This window comes from Daphnia magna, linkage group LG5 (assembly GCF_020631705.1).
Source record: "Daphnia magna isolate NIES linkage group LG5, ASM2063170v1.1, whole genome shotgun sequence".
Lineage (NCBI taxonomy): Eukaryota > Metazoa > Arthropoda > Branchiopoda > Diplostraca > Daphniidae > Daphnia > Daphnia magna.
Genome location: NC_059186.1, coordinates 1,264,882 through 1,292,032, shown reverse-complemented (window position 1 = coordinate 1,292,032; position 27,151 = coordinate 1,264,882). Strand labels below are relative to the sequence as shown.

General features: G+C 42.5%; 11 non-coding genes and 5 pseudogenes across 11 annotated transcripts; all 16 read left to right on the top strand.

Annotated features, from left to right (window-relative positions):
• The first annotated feature begins 9,558 nt into the window (after positions 1-9,558).
• Positions 9,559-9,775, top strand: LOC123472864. Its single transcript, XR_006647328.1, has one exon. It is a non-coding gene; the product is annotated as a small nucleolar RNA U3 (small nucleolar RNA).
• Positions 9,776-10,430: 655 nt separating this feature from the next.
• Positions 10,431-10,545, top strand: LOC123472806 (annotated as a pseudogene).
• Positions 10,546-14,808: 4,263 nt separating this feature from the next.
• Positions 14,809-14,981, top strand: LOC123472808 (annotated as a pseudogene).
• A 624-nt stretch (positions 14,982-15,605) lies between these two features.
• Positions 15,606-15,767, top strand: LOC123472732. The gene has a single exon (XR_006647213.1). It is a non-coding gene; the product is annotated as a U1 spliceosomal RNA (small nuclear RNA).
• Positions 15,768-16,712: 945 nt separating this feature from the next.
• Positions 16,713-16,844, top strand: LOC123472926 (annotated as a pseudogene).
• A 468-nt stretch (positions 16,845-17,312) lies between these two features.
• Positions 17,313-17,435, top strand: LOC123472981. The gene has a single exon (XR_006647444.1). It is a non-coding gene; the product is annotated as a U5 spliceosomal RNA (small nuclear RNA).
• Positions 17,436-18,608: 1,173 nt separating this feature from the next.
• Positions 18,609-18,813, top strand: LOC123472868 (annotated as a pseudogene).
• Positions 18,814-19,474: 661 nt separating this feature from the next.
• On the top strand, positions 19,475-19,660 carry LOC123472774. The gene has a single exon (XR_006647254.1). It is a non-coding gene; the product is annotated as a U2 spliceosomal RNA (small nuclear RNA).
• A 617-nt stretch (positions 19,661-20,277) lies between these two features.
• LOC123472733 lies at positions 20,278-20,441 on the top strand. The gene has a single exon (XR_006647214.1). It is a non-coding gene; the product is annotated as a U1 spliceosomal RNA (small nuclear RNA).
• A 976-nt stretch (positions 20,442-21,417) lies between these two features.
• On the top strand, positions 21,418-21,556 carry LOC123472927. The gene has a single exon (XR_006647388.1). It is a non-coding gene; the product is annotated as a U4 spliceosomal RNA (small nuclear RNA).
• Positions 21,557-22,039: 483 nt separating this feature from the next.
• Positions 22,040-22,160, top strand: LOC123472984. Its single transcript, XR_006647448.1, has one exon. It is a non-coding gene; the product is annotated as a U5 spliceosomal RNA (small nuclear RNA).
• Positions 22,161-23,374: 1,214 nt separating this feature from the next.
• LOC123472867 lies at positions 23,375-23,591 on the top strand. Its single transcript, XR_006647331.1, has one exon. It is a non-coding gene; the product is annotated as a small nucleolar RNA U3 (small nucleolar RNA).
• Positions 23,592-24,251: 660 nt separating this feature from the next.
• LOC123472804 lies at positions 24,252-24,429 on the top strand (annotated as a pseudogene).
• A 617-nt stretch (positions 24,430-25,046) lies between these two features.
• LOC123472731 lies at positions 25,047-25,211 on the top strand. Its single transcript, XR_006647212.1, has one exon. It is a non-coding gene; the product is annotated as a U1 spliceosomal RNA (small nuclear RNA).
• A 969-nt stretch (positions 25,212-26,180) lies between these two features.
• On the top strand, positions 26,181-26,314 carry LOC123472925. The gene has a single exon (XR_006647387.1). It is a non-coding gene; the product is annotated as a U4 spliceosomal RNA (small nuclear RNA).
• A 488-nt stretch (positions 26,315-26,802) lies between these two features.
• LOC123472982 lies at positions 26,803-26,924 on the top strand. Its single transcript, XR_006647445.1, has one exon. It is a non-coding gene; the product is annotated as a U5 spliceosomal RNA (small nuclear RNA).
• The last annotated feature ends 227 nt before the right edge of the window (positions 26,925-27,151 follow it).

Here is a 27,151-nt window from a genome sequence, read left to right as displayed (position 1 = left end):
TTAGTCGTCAAGAAAAAAGCCAAAGGACTTGGAAAGACAAATACGTTTCGTCTCCTCCAATTCGAAACACCACCGTTTGTAGATCGTTTATGTTTCAATCAGCTAAGAAACTATTTTTTACATGAAACATACAACATGAAATTTTAGTGACTGTTTCAAATCTGAAGCGAATCGTCTGCAATTACTAATCATGTTTGTAGTGAAACTTATAAGTAATGTGTGAAGAAGACAGCTGATTTCGGCTGGTTTCTAATCAGCTGCTCGGATGCTGCGCTGCAAGATTTCCGTGACCAAGCGATGGTCGACATTTTCGACGCCTGGTGCAAAGACTCAAAAATAAATAAATAAAATTCTCGTTAATAAGTCATTAGAGGATGGCTGGAAATATTTCAATGTAATGGAGAATAAAAATACTACTCCTCCCATTTCATGTTTATCAGAAAAGGTAAATTACAGCATCCAGCGATCCGCGACCAATTGGTGGCGCGGCGAGGCGCGAAGCGATGACAAACTGGGCAATTCAATATAAGTATTCGAGTCCTCTTTCAAATCGTAAATTACTGTTCCACACTGTAAGGGTGAACGCGGCCGAGGGCGCGAGCGCCTTCCTCGGCTGTAAACTTCAGTGCAATTCAACGTTTAGGCTGTTCGGGTATTATTCAGTAGAGCAATGCAACAATGAATCACCCGTGTAGGCTTAGCAGAAGCAATTGTCGGGCTCTGTCATGCCAATCGCGAGCTTTTCCTCTTTACCCAATTACAACTGAGTCGAATTTAGTGGGCTTTTTGACGACTGACGTATTCGCACGAGAAATGAAACTAAGCCACGATAGCACTCATACTCAGTAATAGAAAATGAAAGAAGACATTGTTTCGTCGAACAATTCATGTCGCGTACATCACCCGGGCGCGTCCTACTACTGCTCTCGACACTATGGCGCTCTTAGTTTCCTTCCTGGCCCGATTCTCCTCATAGCAACACTGCACCCATTAAATTCAATGGAGTGCCAGTTTTGATCAACATGCGGTCTGTCGTCAGAGTCATCCACTAGCAAGCCTCGAAGCGGGATTACAGGCTGCGTGCGACATCAACTGTAATGACGACCGATTGCTGTTCTAGGATGAAAGCGCGATAGAAAATTGGCGGTGACCCTGGCAAGCTTGCTGGCTTTCCGCCGTGCTCCGTCATTATTTCGCCATTTCTTTGTTTGCTATTGAATCAAACGCGCCGTGTCGCTGTTACTTTCCCGAATCACTTCTAGGAAAATAAGTGTAAAAACCACCGTTATTTACGAATGGGTAATTAATGTTGTTTCATTTGCATAATCATTTTTGATGCTTGCAGAAGTTTATTTCAACTTTAGATCACGAAATGTTTCTGTGAGTTGTTTCCTGCTTGTTGCAACCGCGATGACAATGCAGGTGAAGGCTTACGTCGCTTGCGTAATCTCGTGCGTGAACCGTCGGTGTTCCCTTAATGTTTGCTGGAGAAAAGAGGCTCGGCGAAACGGTGGCCAGCGGCAGCAGAAAAATGAACTATTGAAGTCCTCTGATATACGTAAAACGTTAATAAATACCGTCTCTTGGGCTAAATGTTATCGTCAAAGTAGCTAACGTTTCCGTAGCCAGAATTTCATTGACTCCTGTCTACTATGCCGAGCGTAATATTTCAAGCATGTGACGTTCGCTAACGACCTTCCTGTTGTTCGTTGTTTTCAGCGTAACGTAGCAATTTATGCAAAAAGCGCAACTACATTATATTCAGAGATTCTAGCTCAACATGTTTTCGTGCATTCACTGCTGCGTATGACTAGTTCGCAGTGTGCTGAAGTTGCATTGTTGACTCAATGGAGAAGTGCATTGCAATCACCAGCTTCACATATAATGTATTATTTGAACGCACAATAATATCTATTCATCAGAGAAGATAAAACAATAGTATGTTTCAGTGCCAGGCCGGGAGTTCCCAGCAGCCTGAACTCAGTGACTGCTAAGATTTTCAGTAATTTGCTCATTTTGCATCAGCCATGTTTTTAGAGATCCATGTAACTTGCTATAACACCCGGCAACAGTTTCGGTGTCGCTGCTCGGCTGCTTTGCAATGAAGATAACAGTATCTGTTCTTATCAGCTTAATATCTGTGCAGGCTGACGAACCCAAATATTGAAGCTGATTTTTGGAGATTCGTGAAATCAATCTTGCGTTGATCTCTCTTCTCCTTGCTCAGCTCACCTTAAGATGTTTCTGGGCCATCAGTGCTGCAGGAGTGCTTCTTCTTTGTGACGTCATCATTATGAGTGGAAAAATGACATCAACATACTTCTTATCTCAACCTATCCTCCATCGGAAGTCGACAGCTGCTGAAAATGCTCGGCAGCGCTCGCTAGGTATGGAACATGGTGCTATTGCAGCCCCAGTATGTCCTCAAAGGAAGACGAGAGTTTTTAAACTGGCGGTCAAATGAGTTCGAATTTATTAGTGAACGTGACTGGAGCATGTCTGCTTGTAGTATTGTTTTTGGGCTCGGTTGGCAGCAGGCGAAAAGGCAGCACTGAGGCATCGCGTGCTGACCCCCGGGAGAGGGCAAATAGGAGCATTTCTTCTGGCTTGGCTGGCGGAACTTTTCATTTTTAAATAAAAAAACTGTATCGTCAACTATGCTCAACTACGTAATTCCACGTGCAATGATTGCTTTGACCAGCTCTATGTTTAATTGTACTTCGTCATTATTGTTTGTCTGCAAACTATAGCTCTTGCAAAAGTCGCTTCTGGCTCAGAGAAAATCTGGATTTCGATGTTCCATTGCATAGGCGACCTGCGGTGGTGATGGTAACTCGGGGCAATTTTTATTGATGTGCGTCTGAACAGCAGGATCGCAATGCAGTGAAACTGGGTAGTTTCGTGAGTCGCTGTGCCGCCGCGAGAGGTTATTCTCTATTTTATGTGCAAACCGACCAAGCATAGCATTGAGTCAAGCCGACTAGAAGAATACTTGATAACACAAACGCCAAAGAGCAGTACTGTGATGATTGATGTACGCCAGCAACGATTCGGGTTCCCTTATGCGTGTCTTTACATTGTGCAATCGGCTTGTGCGCTTCCCGTAGAGGTCACCCGGTCTCCAGAGAGGTCAGGTGTGCGGATGGTGACCCTTTTTGAAGCTGCAGGATGCTGTTGGCATCGACTCTTCCTTTAGTCGAGATTTTTAACATAACCAACACCATATATTATTATCCACAATTTGTTGTGTGTTAACGTGTATTGGCTGTTCAATTTTGGCCGTGATCATCTGAGTGGTGGGAACCGTTGTGAAGTCTGACTGGCAACAAACCGTAACCCAGGTTCAATCCTGATCACCCGGCGCATTCAAAGCTGGTGGAAAAGCACAGTAACTGCGTAATTCGTTCGGTGTTGTGGAGTTTTGCTGATTTTATGGTTAAGTAAACAGAATGGAATTCGCTAGGTGACATATCAGCGAAACGAACCATATTAATTCTTGAGCTGGTATTTATGGATACTCAGCTTTGTGTTATGTAACAGCTATGTGAAATATTCGTAAAATGACTACTTGTCCCCATAGTATGTGAAGTGTAAAAGGAAGCAGCTCAAATGATTGAATCGAAAGCAGCTCTGCCTGTGCTGGTAATGTCCACATCGACAGAAAAGGTTCGAAACAATGAGGCTTTCTCTCGAGAAAATTTAACTTTTGCGCGTCAATATCTGGTCTCCCGAATGTGTGCTGGCACAGCAATGCCCGTGAAGTGAAGGCATTCTTTGTTATCGACTTATTGACAGCTCCAGAGGCAATTCTCTTGAGCATTAACTGTGTTCGAGGGCCAGTAGGGTTGCTGTTTGATCGGCCTTTAGTAGGCGATTGGTTAATCAATCCACGCTATATCAAGGGATTGAGAAAGCCTGAATTTCTGGCTCTATAGGAAGTCGTGTTTGTTATAACAGATGGATCCACCGAAGAAGCTGAAAGGACTTTAAGTGCTCACGACTGTCTCCTTTCCCAATTCAACTTTACTTAGACTTCGTTTATGTTTCAATCAGCGCAAGTTAATGATTGAGAGAGCTATTTTTTACATGGCTTTATACAGCATGTTACAGTGTTTCAAATCTGGCTGAAAGGAAATAATCTCATTACTGTTATAATATGTCTGTTTGTGCCGTGACTTTGCAAAGTATTATGAAGACGAAATGAAATACCAGCTGATTTCAATTGTTAATCACTCTGGTTTCTAATCAATATGAATGCCTTTGCAAAGATTTCCGTGGTGGAAACTGCTGATGAGTCTATATGACTTATTTTTCGGGCAGCATGACTCTTTTAGACTGGGCTCAAAGATAAATAAATAAATTCTCGTTAATAAGTCGGTAAGAGGATGGCTGGAAATGTTTCAGTAAGCAGTGGAGAATAGGCTGCTAAGATTCCTCCATTTCATGTTTATCGAAAGGTAAATTACGCCATCTTAACGATCGTTGAAGACCAGTTGGCTTTGCGGCCGGGCATGGCTGATGGCGGCACAGATGCCGGTTCAGCGCTATGTGTTCAGGTCCTCATTTTTCAAATCATTAGAGCTGTATGCAAGCCTGCGGTATACACTGGGGTGCGGCCGAGCGCGGGGCGCCCTCGGCGAAAGCCAGTTACAATATTATTCGGTATTAACAGGCTGGCAATAACAGTGAATCGTTATTGGGCAGCAGGCAGGTTGATATTCGAGATGCAATCATGCTGTCCTTGGCTTTCACTCTTTTACAATGCGGCTGGCTATTTCAGCTGTCAATATTCGCACGGCAAAGGCTCTTGAAACTGCTCGCTTAATAGAAATAAAGAAAAGAAGAACTGTTTCGTCGAGGCTAATTCATGTCGCGTATTCACAGGCGGCGCGATCCTGCTCGTGCAGAGCTGGCTGCTTCCTGGCCCGTTTTGCTCTGTAGCCTGCGCCCATTAAATTCTTCAGTAAGGTCCATGTTGATGCCGGGCTTTCGTGCGGATGCAATCAGCATGCACCTCGTCTCCACGCGGCGAAGCCTCCCAAGCGAGTTACAGGTGCGTGCGGTACATCCAGCTAATAATGTCTGACGACCGATGTATTTCTGAGATGGCGCAAGCGAAGTGCGTGGCTGCTGCCGTGCGCTATGAACAAGGCGCGCCGCCACGCCAATTCGCTACGAGGAAGAACTCGTTGGCAATAAAAAAATACGTTATTTACGAATAGATTGGTGGCTCTTGTTTCATTTTGCATAATCGACGATCTCTTCTGAGATTTATTTCATTTAGGTCATACTTCTGAGATCGTATATTATATCGACTGTTTCCCACCGAAACATTTCTCCAATCAACCCGCGATGACGGTAATATTGCTAATGAAGCTGCTGCCGTAATATGCAATGTGGTTCAAACACCGTGTTCCCCTTGTGGCACACTGGAAACAGTGTGGTAAAGCATAAGAAAAACAGACTTGTATTCCTCCCGATATACGTAAAACGATCAAACAAATACCCTCGTCTTTAACTTTCATTATTATCTATCAAAAAGCCAGCTAACATTTCCGTAATAATTTCGTGATCGATCCTGTGCCCGCTAACGTGGCAGGCATGTGGCCTGTGACATTCGCTATCTCTTCACGTAACATTTCTTCACTGTTGTTCGTTGTTTTCTCGGCGTAACATCAGCAATTTGCTGCAAGCACAACTGCGTCCCATATTCAGAGATTATCAACATGTTTTCGATGCATTCCTGCCATTGATAGTTCGCCAATTGTGCGAGACTAGACGATTGTTGATGGGGGTACATTACAATCACCAGCTTCACATATAATATAATATTTGAACACACCTTCAATGTCTATTTGTATCAAGAAGATAAAACTTAATGAGAGACTAACATTGGCTTCAGTGATGCGGAAGGAAGTTTCTAGCAACAGCTATGCTGGAAGCAGTAACAGCTCATTTTACATGGCTACCCTAGAGATCCTGTATTTATCTGCTTTTAGTAACGAGTTCAGTCGCTACTCATTTGCTGACTAAGATCAAAGTGTAGTATCTGTTCTTATCAACTGTCTGATACGAGTCAAAATGAACCGAAATCTTCCGTGATTTTGGGTCGTGAAAATCAATGCTTTGCGATGATTTGCCGCGACCCGGGTCTACCTCAGGCCTCATGCAGATGTTTTCTGAATAAATCGGCCTCTGAGTGCTTTCTTTATGTTTCTCACTCATTATAATTAGGCTTTGTTGCCTACCTCAACATGCTTTCTTGTCACTCCAGCCTGCACTATTCAATGGTAGCTGCTGTGTATCTTTCGACAGCTTTCACTAGGTATAAATATTGCAGCCCAACTGAATTGTGTCCTCAAAGGAACGAGTTTTAGAGCTAACCTCAGGCTGGGTTCGAGGGGTGGTGGTGAACGGCAATCTGTATCTCTTATGAATGACGTTTTTGGAAATCGGTGAGTAGGCTGAAGGCTCAGCTGAATCGACGTCTCCATTTGGGAGGAAAAGAGATTTTCCCAGATAGAGGAGCGATGTGTGAGTAACAGTAGATTTTCCGTTTTTAAATAAGAGCTGTATAGGAATCAGCTTATGTAATCCCATTTTTTCAGTTACAGTAATTCCACGTGCGATAATTCTTTGTTGAAGCTCTGCTGTTTGAGTAACTAAAATAGATTATTGTTTGATACCAAACTATGAAATCGCAGAAGTATTACAAGGAGTCATGCTTACCTGGCTCAGAAGATAACCACTCGCAGGTGGTTCCTTCGGGAGTGAAGACCTTTCCGTGCACCTGGGAATGGTACGGTAATCAGATGTGTTATTTTTGAGTGAGACTGCGTTCGCGCTTCACGAAACGGCAAGTCCCAAGTGGCATTGAACCGGATACTTTCGCTGACAAAAGGAGAGTCGCCTGTGGGTCGAAACCACCGCGAAGAGGATGATCTCCTATTTAAATATGCCAGGCAAAGGAAGCGCAAGAAGCCGTTGTCAAACTTACGATAAGAAGGTCGCTTATGATAACTGAAACGATTAAAGACATTGCTGTGTTTTGATATTCACCAACAACATTCGGGTTGCCTTTCTGTAAGCCCATTCGGCTTCCTGTCAACGGCCAGCCAGAACTCACCATTCTCGTCCTTCCAGACATGGAGTCCCATTAATACTGGATGGTGACGCGGCATCGTTTTTAGTCGAATTTTAACATAACCAACACCATATATTATTATCACAATTTGACCAGTAATATTAACGTGTATTGGCATTCAATTTAACCGTATTGATCATCTGAAGTAATTAGAGACCCTACGTTAATGCTGTTTGTTGGCAATTTCTTTTGGCTCTACGGCATTTCAAAGCTGAGTGGAAAGCACAATGGGCAGCAACTGCATGTTTCGTTCGAGATGTTAGCGGGTTTTTACTGATTTTATGGTCAAGTAAACGAGAATGGGCAAGAGTGACCTGAACAAGCGAGCAATTCCTGTCGCGAGCTGGTAATGCATCGTAATTGCATGAACCTACTGCTCAACGGTGTTAATAATATGTGAAATATTCGTAAAATGAACTAATCTTTTATAGGCGCTGTGAATTATGGCAGTACCTGTGTCGCATCATGCAAAATCATTGAAAAAAAAGGTCTCATGGAAAATTTAGCTTTGCCGAGTAATCAATATCAACAATGTCTCCCAGGTAGCCGTTATTGGTGAGCACAACCTTGCCACCAATGAGAGTGAAACATTCTTTGTATCGGCTGTTGGCTCCAGCTTTAGCTAGATGTAAAGACGTTAACGCAATGTTCGGTATTATTTAAGGTGCCTGTTTATTCCAGCCTTTGTAGCATTAAATTAATCATCCACACTGAGAAACCTGAATTTCTGTCTATAGAAGATCGTGTTGTTGAATGGATTTTTGAAAACTAAAGGACTTGCAGAACAAATACGTTTCGTCTCCTTTTCCCAATTCAGCTTACCACCCGTTTGCCTTAGACTTCGTTTATATTTCAATCAGCTTAAGTTAACTCAGTTGAAAATCAAAAGAAACTATTTTTACATGAGCTTTATACAGCATGAAGTTTTTATTGTGTTTCAAATCTAACGAAAATAGTCGTCGCATTACGGTTATAATATGTCTGTTTGTGCCGTGACTTTACCAAAGTGGTATGAAGTTGAAATGAAGAAAGACCAACTGATTTCAGTTGTTAATCACTCACTCTAATCAATACTCGGATAAATCTTTCTTTCCTTTTTTACTAGGAATTTCCGTGGTTTAGGAGCATGATGAGTCTATATGACTTATTTTCGAACGCCTGGTCTTTAGACTGGGCACCTCAAAAAGATAAATAAATGATTCTCGTTAATAAGTCAGTAGAGGATGAAAGCAAATATTTTCAATGTAAATTGGAGAATAAAAAAGAGCTAAAGATTCCTCCATTTCATGTTTATCAAGAAAGGTAAATTACACCGCCATCTTAGCGATCCGTTGAAGTTGGTTGAAAACGCGGCCGAGGAGCGCGAAGCGCTGGAGTAGCCGCAAACTTTAGATGCAGTTCAACATATAAGTATTCAGGTCCTCCATTTCATGCTTTTCCAAATCATTAAAATTGTATGCAAACACCACTGTTCCATACGCTGCAAGTTGAAAACGCACGGACCGAGGGCGCAGAAGCTCGCCCTCGCTCGCAGGCACTCAATTGCAATTCAACATTTAGGTATTCAGATTATTATTCAGTATTAGCTTTGGGCTGGCAATAACAGTGAATCGTTATTGAGCTTAACGGAGCGGGTTGATATTCCAGATGCAATCATGCCAATCATGACTTTCACTCTTTTACCCAATTGCAATATTTCAGATTCAGAGATTTAGGGTGGAGCTTATTGTTGTGGCAGTATTTTCACTTTTGAAGTAGAAACAAACCCATTGAAACTCATACTTTCCTTAATAGGGAAATAAAAAGAAAGAGGTTTGACTGTTTCGTCGAAGGCTAATTCATGTCGCGTACATTCACGGGCGCGATCCTACTACTGCTCGACACGGGAACTTTTGGCTGCTTAGTTTCCTTCCTGGCCGTTTTTGCTCCTCCTTAGCTAACCTGCACCCATTCACAGAGATTCCTTCAATGGGTCCGTAGTCGATGCCGAACTTAGATGCGGACGCCTGATCAACATGCACGGTCACCGAAGTAGGAATCCTCGTCTCAAGTCATCCACGCTTCTTAAGCCTCCCGAAGCAGGATTGCAGATGCGTGCGACACGTCCAGCTGAAGTATTAATGACGATAATTGTATTTCTAGGATGAAGCGCGATATAAGAAATTGGCGAAGTGACCCTCAACAAACTGCTTTTAATTTCCATGATGCTCTAAATACCGTCGATGTTTCGCCATTTCAGCTACGTATTGAATGAACAAAACGCGCCGTGTCGTTGTGTAGCACTTTCCACATAATTCGCTTCACAAGAAGAACTCGTTAACAATAAAAACCGCGTTATTTTACGAATAGATTAATTAATGTTGTTTCATTTTGCATAATCGATTTATTCTCTTGCAAGTTTATTTCAACTTTAAAAGATCATACTTCACAGGATCATTTCTGTAGTATATCTTGACTTGTTTCCCACCGAAACATTTCTCAATCAACCCGCGATGACGAGTAATGACGCTGGCTTCTGAGAGTGAAACAGGTGCGATCGTAGCCCTTGCGTGGTATCTGGTCGTCGCCGACGAGGACCGTTTTCGGTGTTCCCTTGTGGCACGCTGGAAGGAAACCGGCGTTTCAGGCGGTAATTTAGCAAAGCATAGAAAAATGAACTTATTGATTCCTCTGATATGCGTAAAACGTTAAACCCAAATGCCTCGTCTCTTTAGCGTTTCGTGTTATCGATATCAAAGTAATAACGTTTCCATGTGTAGATTTCATTGATCGAATCCTGTGCCCTTTAATAAAATTTCGCACATTGGCAGGCGTAGTATTTCAAACATGTGACGTTCGCTAATGTCTTCATGTTTATTTCTTCCTGTTGTTCATTTGTTTTCTCAGCGTAACATTAACTTGGTTGCTGCAAAAACAGCTGCGTTACGTATTCAGGATTCTATCCAACATGTTTTCTGATGCATTCCTGCTGCATTGATAGTTCATAGTGTGCAGAGTTTGCTGCTAGGTGGAGTTGATTGACTCCAAATGGAGAGTGCATTGCAATCACCAGCTTCACATATAATATAATATTTGAACCTTTTAGCCTAATCTATTTGTATCAAAAGAGAAGATAAAAACTAATAGGTTGTATTGGCTTCGAACAGTGCCAGGCGAGTTCTAGCAACAGCCTGGTTTTCCTGAGTGACTTTCTTCGTTTTTCATTAATTAGTTTGCTCATTTTGTTCATCAACCCTTATTTTCCGAGATCCGTGGCATATAACACCCAGTAACTTGAGTTTCAGTTATCGCTCGGCTTCTTTTGGCTAAGATCAAAGTGTAGTGTCTGTTCTTATCAGCAATATCTGATACGGGTTCGATAGGACCCCGGGTATCATGAACTGATAGATTTTCGACCCAGTGATGCTTCTGATTGCCTGAAATCTGTTCGGGCAATCTTGGCTCCACTTCCTCACTAACATTTCCTCGTCTCTCCAATCCTTGACAGCTGGGTAATCGCTTACGTCGGCAGCTGGCGAGGAAGGTGTTTTGGCGTAAAGCTACGCGGCGTTGGTGTGACGTCGGTCTTCCGGTATTCAATCCGGCCGTCAATTCCCATCTCGTTTTCATATTCCCACACGTGCGTCACGGTTGTTACATACTAACAAGTTCACAAATTGGCTGTATTTTAAGCTGTAAATCTTTTTGCTAGTAATTGTAAACATAGATTCATATCTTGAAATTGTTTAAACTTTGAACATTTTTAAATTTAAAATCATTTTTAGCTGTCTAAATTGCCCTTTCCTTAAGTGGCTAAACTCTACAACCACCTTAACCACTGACCTTTATTAACCTACCCCAAAAACAAGATGTTTGACTGTCTATTTACTAACCTTCAGAAAACCAGACCTTGACTGTCTGGCCCTATGTATCCCTCTTTTGCTATTCCCCTTGCTAAATCTGTAAGAAATCAACAATATTACGCTCATGATGACGGAGTCGATAACCGAGTTGTTTTTCTGCCGCTGCATAGATGGGATCATAGCTTCCTTCGTCCCTTCTGCTCTAAAGTGCTCTCTTTGTCCAAGTGGTAGATATGGTTCTAAGACTCATGTTAAAAATGCAGTAGATCATTTAAAATTAAAACATGGCAGTCGTTGTTACAAAATATTATTGCCAATTGTGCAATCAAATTTCTGAAGAACGTATCAGAGCAAGAACACCATGCTGTGTGCGACAGAAGCACCTAGTGATGACAGCACTGGCCATAGAAGCATTCCCATACAGCAATCAGAAATTGCAGGAGAGGATCTCATCCTTCCTATCCTTGTGGAAACTGCAGATGTCCACTGTGCCGTTGGTATACAACGGCTGAAACTGATTGCAGCGCAGTCTATTGAACGCCGCTATGGCGCGCGAACACGGTTTGTCCACCTAAAAGGAAATGGAAATGCAGAGCGTGCAACGTCATACTAGAAGAGGCATGCCATGAGAGAGCACTATAAAGTACATAGAATCCCACAACAAACCGCCTAATTCATCCTCTACCAACCCTTTGCTCTCAACAAACTTACCACATTCCACCCTCTCTTGCATCCATAAAAAGAAATTCTAATCTCAAGTAGTTTCACCCCGTCAACTGCAAAGTTCTATTGGTTCCCACGAATATCACCACCAATCATCCTTAACCTAGGCCTAATCTCAGTCCCTTCACCATTGCGTATTCCAACACCTAATCCGGGCAAACACCCATAGTTCTCCGGCTTCCACTTCTAGTTCAGGTCGAAACACTTCCTTTTCCTCCCCCTTATCATCTCTAGCCAACTTGTGGAGCTCGAGTATCTACCGTCGACGTACGGGAACAGAAGACGAGTTTGGGGGTTTGTGGGCTTCAAGGATGAATTATTGCACCTCCTGCAGGGTCATGATTCCCTCCTCCGTGAATGCACAGTTGAGTGGCTTAGGCTTTCAACGAAATCGGAAGACACCAATCTCCGCACAAGAAGACAAACAACACCAACAGAGGACAAAGAAGCCATCGCAACCAAAATCGACAACAACAAAAATAAGGCGTTCAGAAAGAAAGGCGGCAGAGGAAAAAGGCAAAGCTTCAGCGCCTCCTGCTCACTCTATCCTCGCAGGCGTAAGGAAAATATTAGAAGAGGAATCCATTGGCTACACGGGAACCAAGGTTGTGCTGCTTTCTCAGATCAGCCTGCTCCCAAACACCACCATCAACCAACCAGGTTGACTGCGCGAGCCCATTTCGACAGATGTGAATGGAAGAACCCAGCATCTGAAGAGCTCAGAGTTCTTTGCCTCACCTCAAGTCCAGAAATCAAGCATAGACTCGGTAAAGCTTGCAGCACCGCGCCTGGACGGAACGGCTTGGAATATCGGCACCTTCGTACTGGACACAAGCAGTCATCTCACAACTTCCATCTACCGCGCGAGTATGGACTTGATTCCAGCTTGCTGGGGACGATTCGATATGCAGAAAGGTGACTCCTCAGATTATGGGAACTTTCGGCCAATATCCCTTCTTTGACAATGTACAAAGATCTTCTCAGGAATTTTGTCCTCGGAAGAATAATGTCAGCATGCACGACGAAGCTAGGATGGATTTCGTCAGAGCAAAAAGGAGTTTCTACCAGGTGTTCGAGGCATCCAGGAACACACATCTCCTTCACACTGTTATCGAACAGGGCGAAACAGTCCAAGAGGAGATGGTGATTGCCTAGTTGGACCTCTCCAAGCCTTTTGGATCCATTCTACCCAATTTTAAATTGTCTATTTCCAGAGTCTATTACCAGCTGAGCTTCGTCGCATCTGACGATATCTCTCAGAAACAACATCATGGAGTTTGCTGTTGGGCAAGATTCCGTGCAGATTCATCCAACGGCTGGTGTTCGACAAGGCGGCCGGTAAGCGGCGTGGTATTCGGCCTGGCGGCTGAACCCATCCTTACGGACGGCAAAATCAAATATTTGGATTCTCGGCGATTTCAAGCTAGGGTCTCAACTACAGCATATGCGGACGATATTGCCATTGTAGGATCGTCAATCCGAGAAACATAAAGAACTCTCAATGCCGTAGAGGACACGCCTCGCTAGGCTTGAAGTTTAATCAGGTAAGTGCAATCCTTAACACTTAACAACGGAAAATCTGTTACGGAACGCTCGCTGAAAATCGGAGACGCCGAAATCAGACCCCTGGCAGAAGACGATCAAGAGGACTACACAAGGAACATAGGAGCTCATGCAAACACGATCAACCACCTCTTTAGCTCAAAACTTAATTAAAGTAGCAGATTCTGGTTTAGCTCCCTGGCAGAAGTTAGAAGTATACAGGAGTTGTCTTCTGTGCTGTCATCATCTGGCGTCTGGAAGGGTGAAAAGGGTGCTCTCTACGACCTGGATGTCGCATGCAGAGATTTTCTGTAGAGTTGCCAACGTCCCTATCGTCTAACACAGCTTTCTTCTCACACCAGACAGAAGAGTTAGGGGGCTTAGAATGCTTCCTCTGACCGAGAGGCTGATGTCTGGACCATAGCTGAGCGTGCAACTAGACGGGGACAAGTCCGTTAGCGAAGTGGCTGTAAACGACTGGAGGACAATGCAGCTCTGGGGATACGGAAGAGAATCACCTTCTTTGTTGAAAGCGGAAATTATTTTTATCAGGATTCAATGGATAAAGGACTTGGTGGCCATAAGACATGGAGGAGCATCCGCGAACCTCTGGACGCGTTCGAGGAGGGCAGCTGGCCACTTGAAAGTCCAAGATTGATGTATCCGGCGAACAGTACTCCGTCATCGCCGATGACATCTCTGCATTTCCTGAAAGCGGTCAGAGGACTCCGAACCGCCCTGAGAGGAAGATGGACGTCCAAGGCTACTGTCAGAGCAACAGGGGAAGGTTGCAACGGGAGCTTACCTCGACATGGCGAAGGACACAGCACTCATCTCTGCAGAACCTCTAACATTTCAAGAATGGCACTACCTCCACCAAGCCAGACTTGCAGAGACTTCCAGTTAGAGGATGTCCCAGGATCTAAGTCCTGGAAACAAGACATGTCGTCTTGGTTGTGGCAAATTAAAACAACGAATGTGTCGTCTGCTGTTGCCAAGTCAATTTCAGCTCTATCCATTAATAGACATAATTCTATCTTAGATCTAATGGTGACAGAAGCGGAGGCGCTCGGCCACTCCGTTTCCCGTCAATCGGGCAATGACTCCACCGGAATGCGACCTGACATCGTCGTAACATCGACGAACCCAGCTATCATTATTGACGTGACAGTTCCACTCAGCAGTGCAGAAGGGTTAGAGAGGGCTAGGAATAAGAGAGATGAAAGTACAAAGACCTTGGATCTGTACTTCCTCTAGTCGTTAGTTCTCTCAGGTCCTGGCTTCCCGAGCAACGACGCCATATCTCTCTAGCCCTCAACATTCTGGAAGACGATGGAACAATCTGAAGAGGAAGATAGAAAATGCCCAGCCAGAATAATAGCAAGCACTTGGCCTATCAAACAGAAGGAAGCGATCCACGCCCGAAGAAGATGAAGAAACGAAGACAACAGTCTTCTGCAGCATTCTCTTTAAGGGTTTTAACCCGTAGCGTTGACGTCGTCTCGCGAACTTTTTCCCTTGCTGTATTAATGTAAAAACCTAATTGTATGCAGCTTTATTCCCAGTCCATTGGAAAATGCAAAGCATAAAATCTGTTCTTATCAGCTTAATATCTGATACGGGTTCAAATGAACCCCAGAGATATTAAACTGATTTTGGAAATTCGGTAGGAAATCAGTACTTTGTTGATCACCTGGTTGACTTGATACCTCCGGGCTCGCTCACCATAAAAGGGGATGTTTTCTGAATTAAATCATTCTAGTGCTCTTCTTTTATGTTTCTCGCATCATTATGAGGTGGAAAAAATGGCATATGCACTATATCCAACATGCTTTCTTATCCTCAACCTATCACTATTCCATCGGAAGTCATTTGGCTGCTGAAAATGTATCTTTCGACAGCTTTCACTAGGTATGGAACATGGTTAAATAATTGCAGCCCAACAAGTTGTGTCCCCTCCAAAGGGAACGAGTTTTTTTTTTTTAAATTAACCATTTCAAATGGAGTTCCGAGTTTAATTAGTGAACGGCAATCTGAAATGCAGACATATGTGCCAGATATTGTTTAGATCAGTTGAGCAGTAAAGACAGAAAAACAGCGCAATTCGACGTCTCCATTTGGGAGGAAGAAGTTTTCCCAAATGGGAGCATTTCTCTTCTAACCCAGAAATGGCTGTGGGTTTCCATTTTTTTAAATAAGAGCTGTATAGGATCCTTTATATCATCCCATTTTTCAGTTTTATACGTAATTCCACGTGCGATAGTTCTTTGTTGAGCTCTATGATTTTAATTATTACTTCGTCGTTATTCTTTGTCTGCAAAAACTATGAGAAATCGCCAAGTATTTACAAAGTCATACTTACCTGGCTCAGGCAACCATGATCACTAGGTGGTTCCTTCCAAGAATTGAGGCCTTTCCATTGCACTAAGGATGGGTGACCCTTGCGATTAATCCAAATGTGATTAACTCGGGAGTACAATTTTAGTAGTGAGGGACTGCGTTCGCGCCGTCCCTGAGCAACAGAATCTATAATACTAAGTGAAGCAGACTTGAACGGATACTTTTCGCGGTAAGGAGTCACTGTGCGATCAAAACCACCGCATTAAAGGGTTGTTCTATTTAAATATGCAAACCATTAAAAGGAAGCGCAAAGAATGCATTGGTCAAGCCCGATAAGAAAGTCACTTATGATGCCTAAACGTTAAAAAGGCGGATACTTTGGCGATGATTGATGTGCGCCAAGCGATTCGGACATGTGCGTTGTAAATTTTACATTCAGTACTGTCAGCAGCCTAGAACTCACCCGGTCTCATCAGCTCCCGAGTTAAGCGTCGGGTCCCGTTAGTATAGGATGGGTGACCGCTTGAAGATTACGATGCTGTTGGCATCGTTTCTTTTTCACTTTAGTCAGATTTTAACATAACCAACTTCCATATGTTATTGTCATTTGATTGTGTGGAAACGTTAATGTATTGAAACGTTTCAATTTGGCCGTGATCGTCTGATTGGTTGGGACCCTACGTTGTAGGGTCCTGATAGCAAACCATGTGTAGGTTCGAAGATCCTGGTCACATTTCAAAGCTAGTGGAAAAGCACAGTAAGGATAGCAACTGCGTAATTTTCGTTCAGTTGTTGTAGGTTTATGATTTCTTGGTTAAGTAAACGGGAATGGGTTCAGCAAAATTGACCTGTAAACTGAAACAATTCCTGTGCGTTCATGAGCTAGTGAGGAAATGCATCGTAATTTGCATGAATTTTACTACTCAACATTGTTGTATGGCAATATGTGAAATATTCGTAAAATGAACTATATTCTTTATAGGTATGTGAGTGTAAAAAGGAAAGCAGCAAAATGATTAGTTACAATCAGCAGTACCTTGCCTGATGCTTTTAGTGTCAACGTCCGTGCGGAATCGACAAGAAAAAGGTTCAAGTAGTAGGGCTCTCTCATGAGAAATTTTAGCTTTGCGCAGTGGCAATATCATAACCAATGGTCTCCCGGTGTGATTATTGCTGGTTGAAAACTTTAACCAATACCCCGCCGATGAAGTGAAGCATTCTTTGTTGTCGTGATTTTGACAGCTCCAGCGAACGATTCTCTTAAAGAACGTTAACACTGTGTTCGGTTATTGTTTAGGGTTGCCTGTTGATCAACCTTTAGTAAGCATTGGTTAATCAATCCCTTATATCAAGGTTGGGAAACCTGAATTTCTGTCTATAGAATCGTGTTTGTTCAACAGCGGATGGATTTCCCACCCCAAGAAAAAAACTAAGGACTTGCAGAACAAATACGTTGCGTCTCCTTTCCCAATTCAGCTTACCCACCCCGTTTGCCTTAGACTTCGTTTTATGTTTCCAATCAGCTTAATTAACTCAGTTGAAAATCAAAGAAACTATTTTATGAACTTTGTAGCGCAAGTTTTTAGTGACTGTTTCAAATCTAACAGAAAATAGTCGTCGCATTACGGATTTATAATATGTCTGTTTATTGCCGTGACTTTACCAAAGTGGTATGAAGTTGGGAAATGAAGAAAAAGACCAACTGATTTCGGTTCTGTTAATCACTCTGGTTTCTAATCAATACTCGGATAAAATCTTTCGCTTTTACTAAAGATTTCCCGTGGTTAGAAACACTGATGAGTCTATATGACTTATTTTCGAACGCCTGGTCTTTAGACTGGGCTCAAAGATAAATAAATAAATTCTCGTTAATAAGTCAGTAGAGGATGAAAGCAAAATATTTTCCAATGTAATTGGAGAATAAAAAAGAGAATACTAAGATTCCTCCATTTCATGTTTATCAAGAAAGGTAAATTACACCGCCATCTTAGCGATCCGTTGAAGTTGAATTTGAAAACGCGGCCGAGGGCGCGAAGCGCCAGATGACCTAAACTTTAGATGCAGTTCAACATGTAAGTATTCAGGTCCTCCATTCATGCTTTTCAAATCATTAGGTGTATGCAAACACCACTGTTCATACGCACAAGTTGAAAATTGCGGCCGAGGGCGCCTTCCCTCGGCGCATAGAAAACTTCAATTGCAATTCAACATTTGGAAATTATTCAGATTATTATTCCAGTATTAGCTTTGGGCTGTGGCAATAACAGTGAATCGTTGTGAAGCAACGGAGCAGGTTGATGTTCAGATGCAATCATGCCAATCACTTGAGCTTTCACTCTTTTACCCAATTGCAATATTTCAGATTCAGAGATTTGGGGTGGAGCTTATTGTTGGCAGTATTTCACTTTTGGTAAAAACAAACCCATTGAAACTCTTACTTTCCTTAATAGAAGTAAAAGAAGAGGTTTGACTGTTTCGTCAGGCTAATTCATGTCGCGTACATTCACGGGCGCGATCTACTACTACTCGACAGGAACTTTTGGCGCTGCTTAGTTTCCTTCCTGGCCCATTTGCTCCTCCTTAGCTAACCTGCACCCATTAAATTCCTTCAATGGGTCATGTTGATGCCGAACTTAGTGCGGACGCTGATCAACATGCAGTCACAAGAAATGGGAATCCTCTCTCTCATCCACACTAGCAAGCCTCCCAAGCAGGATTACAGATGCGTGCAGCACATCCAGCTAGTATTGTGTCTGACGACCGATTGTGATAGGATGAAGCGCGATATAAGAAATTGGCGAGTGACCCTCAGCAAACTGCTTTTAATTTCCGCCGTGCTCTAAATACCGTCATTGTTTCGCCATTTCAGCTGTTTGTATTGAATAGACAAAACGCGCCGTGTCGTTGTAGCACTTTTCCACATAATTCACTTCTGAACTTCCGATTAACAATAAACCACGTTATTTTGAATAGATTAATTGTAATCGATTTATTCTCTTGCGGTTTATTTCAACTTTAAGATCTTCACAGGATCATTTCTGTAGTATATCTTGACTTCCCACCAGAAACATTTCTCCAATCAACCCGCGATGACGAGTAATGACGCTGGCTTCTGAGAGTGAAACAGGTTGCGATCATGGCACTTGCGTGGTATCTGGTCGTCGCCATTGAGACCGTTTTCGGTGTTCCCTTGTGGCACACTGGAAGGAAATTTCAGGCGGTAATTTAGCAAAGCATAGAAAAATGAACTTATTGATTCCTCTGATATACGTAAAACGTTAAGCCCAAATGCCTCGTCTCTTTAGCGTTTCGTGTTATCGATATCAAAGTAGCTAACGTTTCCATGTGTAGATTTCATTGATCGAATCCTGTGCCCGCTAATAAAGAATTTCGCACATTGAGCAGGACGTAGTACTTTCAAACATGTGACGTTCGCTAATGTCTTCACGTAACATTTCTTCCTGTTGTTCGTTGTTTTTTCTCAGCGTAACATTAACTCGGTTACTGCAAAAACAGCTGCGTTACGTATTCAGGATCGCCAGCGTCATTTTCTGATGCATTCTGCTGCATTGATAGTTCATAGTGTACAGAGTTTGCTACTAGGTGGAGTTGATTGGCTCAAATGGAGAGTGCATTGTCAACCAGCTTCATATAATATAATATATGAACCGCCTAGCCTAATAATCTATTTATCAAAAAGAGAAGATAAAGAGTAAGGTTGTAATGGCTTCAAACAGTACCAGGAAGGGTTCCTAGCAACAGCAGCCTGGTTTCCTGGTAACTTTCTTGGTTTTCGTGCGTGGTTTTGCTCATTTTTCATTCATCAGCCGCCTTTTCGAGATCCGTATGGCACTATAACACCCGAGTAACTGGAGTTTCAGTTATCGCTTCTCGGCCTTTTGGCTAAGATCAAAGTGTAGTATCTGTTCTTATCAGCTTAATATCTGATAGGGGTTCAAATGAACCCCAGAATATTAAACTGATTTTGGAATTCAGTGGGAAATCAATAGCAGTGGAGTCCTGCCACAGGTTGACAGTATTGCAGTACCTCCGGGCTCGCTCACCTTAAAAGGGATGTTTTCTAGATTAAATCAATTTCTGAGTGCTCTTCTTTATGTTTCTCGCATGTTTATGAAGTGGAAAAAATAAGTATATACACTATATCAACATGCTGCACTTATCCTCAACCTATCACTATTCCATCGGGAGTGATTGGTTGCTGAAAATGTATCTCTCGACAGCTTTCACTAGGTATGGAACCTTGGTTAAATAGTTGCAGCCCAACAAGTTGTGTCCCTCGAAGGAACGAGTTTTTAAGAGCTAACCATTCAAATAGGTTCGAGTTTAATTGGGTGAACGGCAATCTGAAATGTAGACATGTCTCTTATGAATATTGTTTTTAGATCAGTTAGGCAATGAAAGGCAAAAAAACAGCGCAATTCGGCGTCTCATTTGGGAGGGAAGAGGTTTTCCCAAATGGGAGCATTTCTCTTCTTAACCCAGAAATGGCTGTAGGTTTCCATTTTTAAATAAGAGCTGTATAGGATCAACTATGCTCAATCCCATTTTCAGTTTTTATACGTAATTCCACGTTCGATAGTTCTTTGTGGAGCTCTATGATTTGGTGTACTTCTCGTTATTGTTTTGTCTACCAAAAAACTGAGAAATCGCCAAGTATTTACAAAAAGTCGCACCTGGCTCAGAAGGCAGCCATGATCACTAAGGTGGTTGCCTTCAGGGTGAAGGCCGCTCCATTGCACTAAGGATGGGCTGACCCCATGCGATTAATCAAATGTGATTAACTCGGGAGTACAATGTTGGTAGTGGGGACTGCGTTCGCGCCGTCCCTGAGCGGCCAGAATCTATGACGAAGCGGGCAGACTTGAACGGATACTTTTCACTTGGTAAAGAGTCGCTGTGCGATCAAGACCACCGCATTAAAGGGGTTATTCTCTGTTTAAATGTGCAGACCATTAAGGAGGCGCAAAGATGCGTTAGTCGAGGCCCGATAGAAAGGGGCAACGTGCCTAAACGTTAAAAAGGCGGATACTTTGTGATGATTGATGTACATAGCCAACGATTCGGACATATGGAAATTATAAAATTTGCATTCAATACCGTCGCGGCATACCACGTAGAACTCACCCGGTCTCGTCAGCTCGGGAGTTAAGCTACGTCGGGTCGTTAGTACGCGGATGAGGTGACCGCTTGGGAATCCAAGATGCTGTCGGCATAGTTTCTTTTTCACTTTAGTCAGATTTTAACATAACCAACACCATATATTTATTATCCAGAATTTGATTGTTGTGGAAACGATAACGGCTCAGTGGAACTGTTCCAGTGTTAGCCGTGATCGTCTGGTGGTTAGGACCCTACGGTGTGGAGCCTGTCGCGTAAACCGTAGGTAACCCGGGGTTCGAATCCCGGTCACGGCATTTCAAACTAATGGAAGAAACACAATGAGATAGCAACTGCGTAAATTTCGTTCGGTTGTTGTGGAGGTTTTGCTGATTTTATGGTTTGAAATGAAACAGAATGGGTTCAGCAAAATTGACCTGTAAACTGAAACGAGATTCCTGTGCGTTCACCCAGGCTGGTGAAATGCATCGTAATTTGCATGAATTTTACTGCTCAACGGTGTTGTGGCAATGTGAGTATTCGTAAAATGAACTATATTCTTTCTGGGTATGTGAGTGTAAAAAGGAAAGCAGCAAAGTGGTTAGTTTAATCGAAAAGCGGTACCTTGCCTGGTGCTTTTGGTGTCAACGTCCGTGCGGAATCGACAAGAAAGAGGTCCAAATGGTAGGGCTCTCTCATAAGAAATTTGGCTTTGCGCAGTGGCAATATCGCAACCCAGTGGGGTCTCCCGAGGTGTGATTATTGCTAGTTGAAAGCACACCAATACCCCATGGGATGAAGTGAAACATTCTCTGTTGTCGGCAATTTTTGACAGCAGCTCCAGCAGGAAACAGATTCTCATAAAGAACGATAGCACTGTATTCGGTTATTGTTTAGGAGTTGCCTGTTTGATCAGCCTTACAGTAAGCGATTGGTTAATCAATCACATATATCAAGGTTGGGAAACCTGAATTTCTGTCTATAGAATCGTGTTTGTTCAACTTAGCGGATGGATCCCCCCACCCCCAAAGAAAAAACTAAAGGACTTGCCAGAACAATACGTTTCGTCTCCTTTCCCAATTCAGCTTACCCCGTTGCCTTGGAGACTTCGTTTATGTTTCAGTCGAAAGACGAAGTTAACTCAGTTGAAAATCAAAAGAAACTATTTTTATGAGCTTTATGCAGCAGTGATTTTGGTGACTGTTTCAACGATCTAGCAGAAAGCTAGTCGTCGCATTCTGGTTATAATATGTCTGTTTTATTGCCGTGACTTTACCAAAGTGGTATGAAGTTGGGGAAGTGAAGAAAGACGAGGATTCGGTTCCAACGTCACTCCTAGTTTCTAATCAGTCTCAGACAAATCTTTCGCCTTTTTACTAAGATTTCCGTGGTTAAGAAACACTGATGAGTCTATATGACTTATTTTCGAACGCCTGGTCTTTGGGCGGGCACCTCAAAAATAAATAAATAAATTCTCATTAATAAGTCAGTAGAGGGGATGAAAGCAAAATATTTTCAATGTAATTGGAGAATAAAAAGAATACAAAGATTCCTCCATTTCATGTTTATCCAAGAAGGTAAAATTACACCGCCATCTTAGGGAGTCCGTTGATTGGTTGAAAACGCGGCCGAGGGCGCAGAAGCGCGGATGGTACAAAGCTTTAGATGCAGTTCAACACATAAGTATTCAGGTCCCTCCATTTCATGCTTTCCAAATCATTAAGAATTGTAGACAAACACCACTGTTCCATACGCACAAGTTGAAAACGAGGCGGGCGCGAAGCGCCCTCGGCTATAAAGCTTCAATTGCAATTCAACATTTAAGTATTCAGATTATTATTCAGTATTAGCTTTGGGCTGGCAATAACGGTGAATCGTTATGGAAGCAACGAGCGGGTTGATATTCCAGATGCGATGATGCCAATCGCCAGGCTTTCACTCTTTGACCCAATTGCAATATATCAGATTCGAGATTTAGGGTGGAGCTGATTGTAGCAGTATTTCACTTTTGAAGTAAAGGCGACCCATTGAAACTCCTTGCTTTCCTTAATAGAAGTAAAAGAAGAGGTTTGACTGTTTCGTCAGGGGCTAATTCATGTAGCGTACATTCCCGGGCGCGATCCTGCTACTGTCGACAAGAACTTTCGGCTGCTTAGTTTCCTTGGCCCGTTTGCTCCTCCTTGTAACCTGTACCCATTAGAATTCGCTTCAATGGGTCCGTGTTGATGACCGAACTTAGGTGCGGACGCCTGATCAACATGCACGGTCACGAAGTAGGAATCCTCGTCTCAAGTCATCCACACTAGCGAGCCTCCCCGAAGAGGATTACAGATGCGTACGACACATCCAGCTGAAGTATTAATGTCTGACGACCGATTATATTTCTAGGATGAAGCGCGATAAGAAATTGGCGAGTGACCCTCAACAGACTGCTTTTTTAATTTCCGCCGCCGATGCTCTAAATGCAATCATTGTTTAACCATTTCAGCTGTTTGTATTGAATGGACCGAGCGCGCCGTGTCGTTGTGTGGCACTTTTTTCCACATGAATTAACTTCTAGGAAGAACTCGTTAACAATAAAAACCACGTTATTTTACGAATGGATTAGTTAATGTTGTTTCATTTGCATAATCGATTTATTCTCTTGCCGGTTTATTTCAACTTTAAGATCATACTTCACAGGATCATTTCTGTAGTATATCTTGACTTGTTCCACCAGAAACATTTCTCAAAAATCAACCCGCGATGACGAGTAGCGACGCTGGCTTATAAGAAACAGGTTGCGATCGTAGCCACTTGCGTGGTATCTGGTCGTCGTAAATGAGGACCGTTTTCGGTGTTCCCTGCCACGCAGAAGAGAGACCGGCGTTACTCAGAGCGGTAATTAAGCAAAGCATAGAAAAATAGACTTATGATTCCTCTGATATACGTAAAACGTTAAACCGAAATGCCTCGTCTCTTTAGCATTTCGTCTTATCGATATCAAAGTAGCTAACATTTCCATGTTAACCCAGAATTTCATTGATCCCGAATCCTGCCCTTGCTAATAAGAATTTCGCACATGCGGGCGTAGTATTTCAAACATGCAACGTTCGCTAATGTCTTCGTAACATTTCTTCCTGTTGTTCGTTGTTTCTCAGCGTAACATGTAACTTGGTTGCTGCAAAAACAGCTGCGTTACGTATTCCAGGACGATTCTATCCAACATGTTTTCTGATGCATTCCTGCTGCATTGATAGTTCATAGTGTTGCGAGGTTGCTGTAAAGTAGAGTTGATTGACTCAAATGGAGAGTGCATTGCAATCACCAGCTTCACATATAATATAATATTGAACCTTTTAGCCTAATAATCTATTTGTATCAAAGAGAAGATAAAAACTAATAGGTTGTAATGGCTTCGAACAGTGCCAGGAGGGTTCTAGCAACAGCCTGGTTTCCTGAAGTGACTTTCTTCGTTTTTCGATAGTGGTTTGCTCATTTTGTTCATCAGCCATATTTTCGAGATCCATGTGGCATATAACACCCAGTAACTGGAGTTTCAGTTATCTTCTCGTGCCTGGCTAAGATCAAGTGTAGTATCAGTTCATATAAACAATATCTGATACAGGTTCAAATGAACCCCAGAATAAACTGATTTTGGAGGAAATGAGAAATCAATGCATGCATTAGTCCTGCAAGGGTGACCAGGTATTGCAGCCTCCAGGCTCCAGCTCACCTTAAAAGGGATGTTTTCAGAATTAAATCAATTTCTGAGTGCTTTCTTCTTTATGTTTCTCGCATCATTGAGGTGGGAAAAAATGACATATACACTATATCAACATGCTTTCTGATCCTCAACCTATCACTATTCCATCAGTCATTTGGCTGCTGAAAATGTATCTTTCGACAGCTTTCTAGGTATGGAACATGGTTAAATAATTGTAGCCCAACAAGTTGTGTCCCTCAAAGGAACGAGTTTTTTTTAGAGGCTAACCATTCAAATGGGGTTCGAGAGTTTAATTGAGGTAAACGGCAATCTGAAATGCAGACATGTCTCTTATGAATATTGTTTTTAGATCAGTTGGTAGTAAAGACGAAAAACAGCGCAATTCGACGTCTCCATTTGGGAGGAAGGAGTTTGCAATGGGAAGCATTTCTCTTCTAACCAGGAAATGGCTGTAGGATTTCCATTTTTAAATAAGAGCTGTATAGGATCAACTGTGCTCAATCCCATTTTCAGTTTTATACGTAATTCCACGTGCGATGGTTCTTTTGGCTGGGCTCTATGATTTGGTATACTTCGTCGTTATTGTTTGTCTACCAAAAAACTATGAGAAATCGCCAAGTATTTACAAAAAGTCCTTACCCGGCTCAGAGGCAACCATGATCACTAAGGTGGTTTCCTTCCAGGGTGAGGCCTTTCCATTGCACTAAGGATAGGCTGACCCTTGAGTTAATCCAAATGTGATTAACTCGGGAGTACAATTTTTGGTAGTGGGGGACTGCGTTCGCGCCCGTCCCTGAGCAACTTAGAATCTATAATACAAGTGAAGACGAGACTTGAACGGATACTTTTCACTTAGTAAAGGAGTCACTGTGCGATCAAAACCACCGCATTAAAGAGGTTATTCTCTATTTAAATATGCAAACCATTAAAGGAAGCGCAAAGAATGCATTGGTCAAGCCCGATAAGAAAGTCGCCGCAGTGCCTAGCATTAAGCAGGTGATACCAGCGATGATTGATGTACGCCAGCAACGATTCCGGACATATGCACGTTGTAAATTTTACATTCCCGGTACTGTCCAACGGCCATACCACGTAGAACTCACCCGGTCTCGTGGCTCCGGAAGATTAGCTACGTCGGGTCCCGTTGATGGATGGGTGACCGCTTGGGAATACGGGATGCTGTTGGCATCGTTTCTTTTTCACTTTAGTCAGATTTTAACATAACCAGCACATATATTTATTATCCACAATTTGATTGTGTGGGAAACGTTAACGTGTATTGAAACGTTTCAATTTGGCCGTGATCGTCTAGTGGTTGGGACCACGTTGTAAGGGTCTGATAGCGTAAAACCGTAGTAACCCAGGTTCGAATCCTGGTCACGGCATTCAAAGCTAGTGGAAAAGCACAATGAGATAGCAACTGCGTAATTTCGTTCAGTTGTTGTGAGTTTACTGATTTTATGGTTAAATGACAGGAATGGGTTCAGCAAAATTGACCTGTAAGCTTCAAACAATTCCTGTGCGTTCGCGAGCTGGTTAAATGCATCGTATTGCCTTTACTACTCAACGGTGTTGTATGGCAATATGTGAAACTATTCGTAAAATGAACTATATTCTTTATAGGTATGTGAGTGTAAAAAGGAAAGCAGCAAAATGATTAGTTTAATCTGAAAAGCAGTACCGCCACCAGTGCTTTTGGTGTCAACGTCCGTACTGAATCGACAAGAAAAAGGTTCAAGTAGTAGGGCTCTCTCATAGGAAATTTGGCTTTGCGCAGTGGCAATATCATAACCGTGAGGTCTCCCGAGTGTGATTATTGCTAGTTGAAAGCTTTAATACCCCGCCACGATGATGAAACATTCTTTGTTGTCGGCAATTTTTGACGGCTCCAGCAGGGAGAGCAGATTCTCTTAAAGAACGTTAACACTGTGTTCGGTTATTGTTTAGGGTTGCCTGTTTGATCAACCTTTATTAGTGATTGGTTTAATCAATCACATATATCAAGGTTAGAAACCTGAATTTCTGTCTATAGAATCGTGTTTGTTCAACTTAGCGGATGGATCCCCCCACCCCAGAAAAAAAAACTAAAGGACTTGCAGAACAAATACGTTTCGTCTCGCTTTCCCAATTCAGCTTACCCACCCCGTTTGCCTTAGACTTCGTTATGTTTTCAATCAGCTTAAGTTAACTCAGTTGAAAATCAAAGAGGAAACTATTTTACATGAGCTTTTGCCACAGCATGAAGTTTTTATTGACTGTTTCAAATCTAACAGAAAATAGTCGTCGCATTACCCGGTTATAATATGTCTGTTTATTACGCCGTGACTTTACCAAAGTGGTATGAAGTTGGGAAATGAAGAAAGACCAACGCTGATTTCAGTTGTTAATCACTCTGGTTTTCTAATCAATACTCGGATAAATCTTTGCATTTTGCTAAAGATTTCCGTGGTTTAGAACACTGATGAGTCTATATGACTTATTTTTCGAACGCCTGGTCTTTAGCTGGGCACCTCAAAAAAGATAAATAAATAAATTCTCGTTAATAAGTCAGTAGAGGGATGAAAGCTTAAAATATTTTCAATGTAATTGGAGAATAAAGAATATAAGATTCCTCCATTTCATGTTTATCAAGAAAGGTAAATTACACCGCCATCTTAGCGATCCGTTGAAGTTGGTTGAAAACGCGGCCAAAGGGCGCGAGAAGCGTGCATTTATTTTAAACTGAATGCGGTTCAG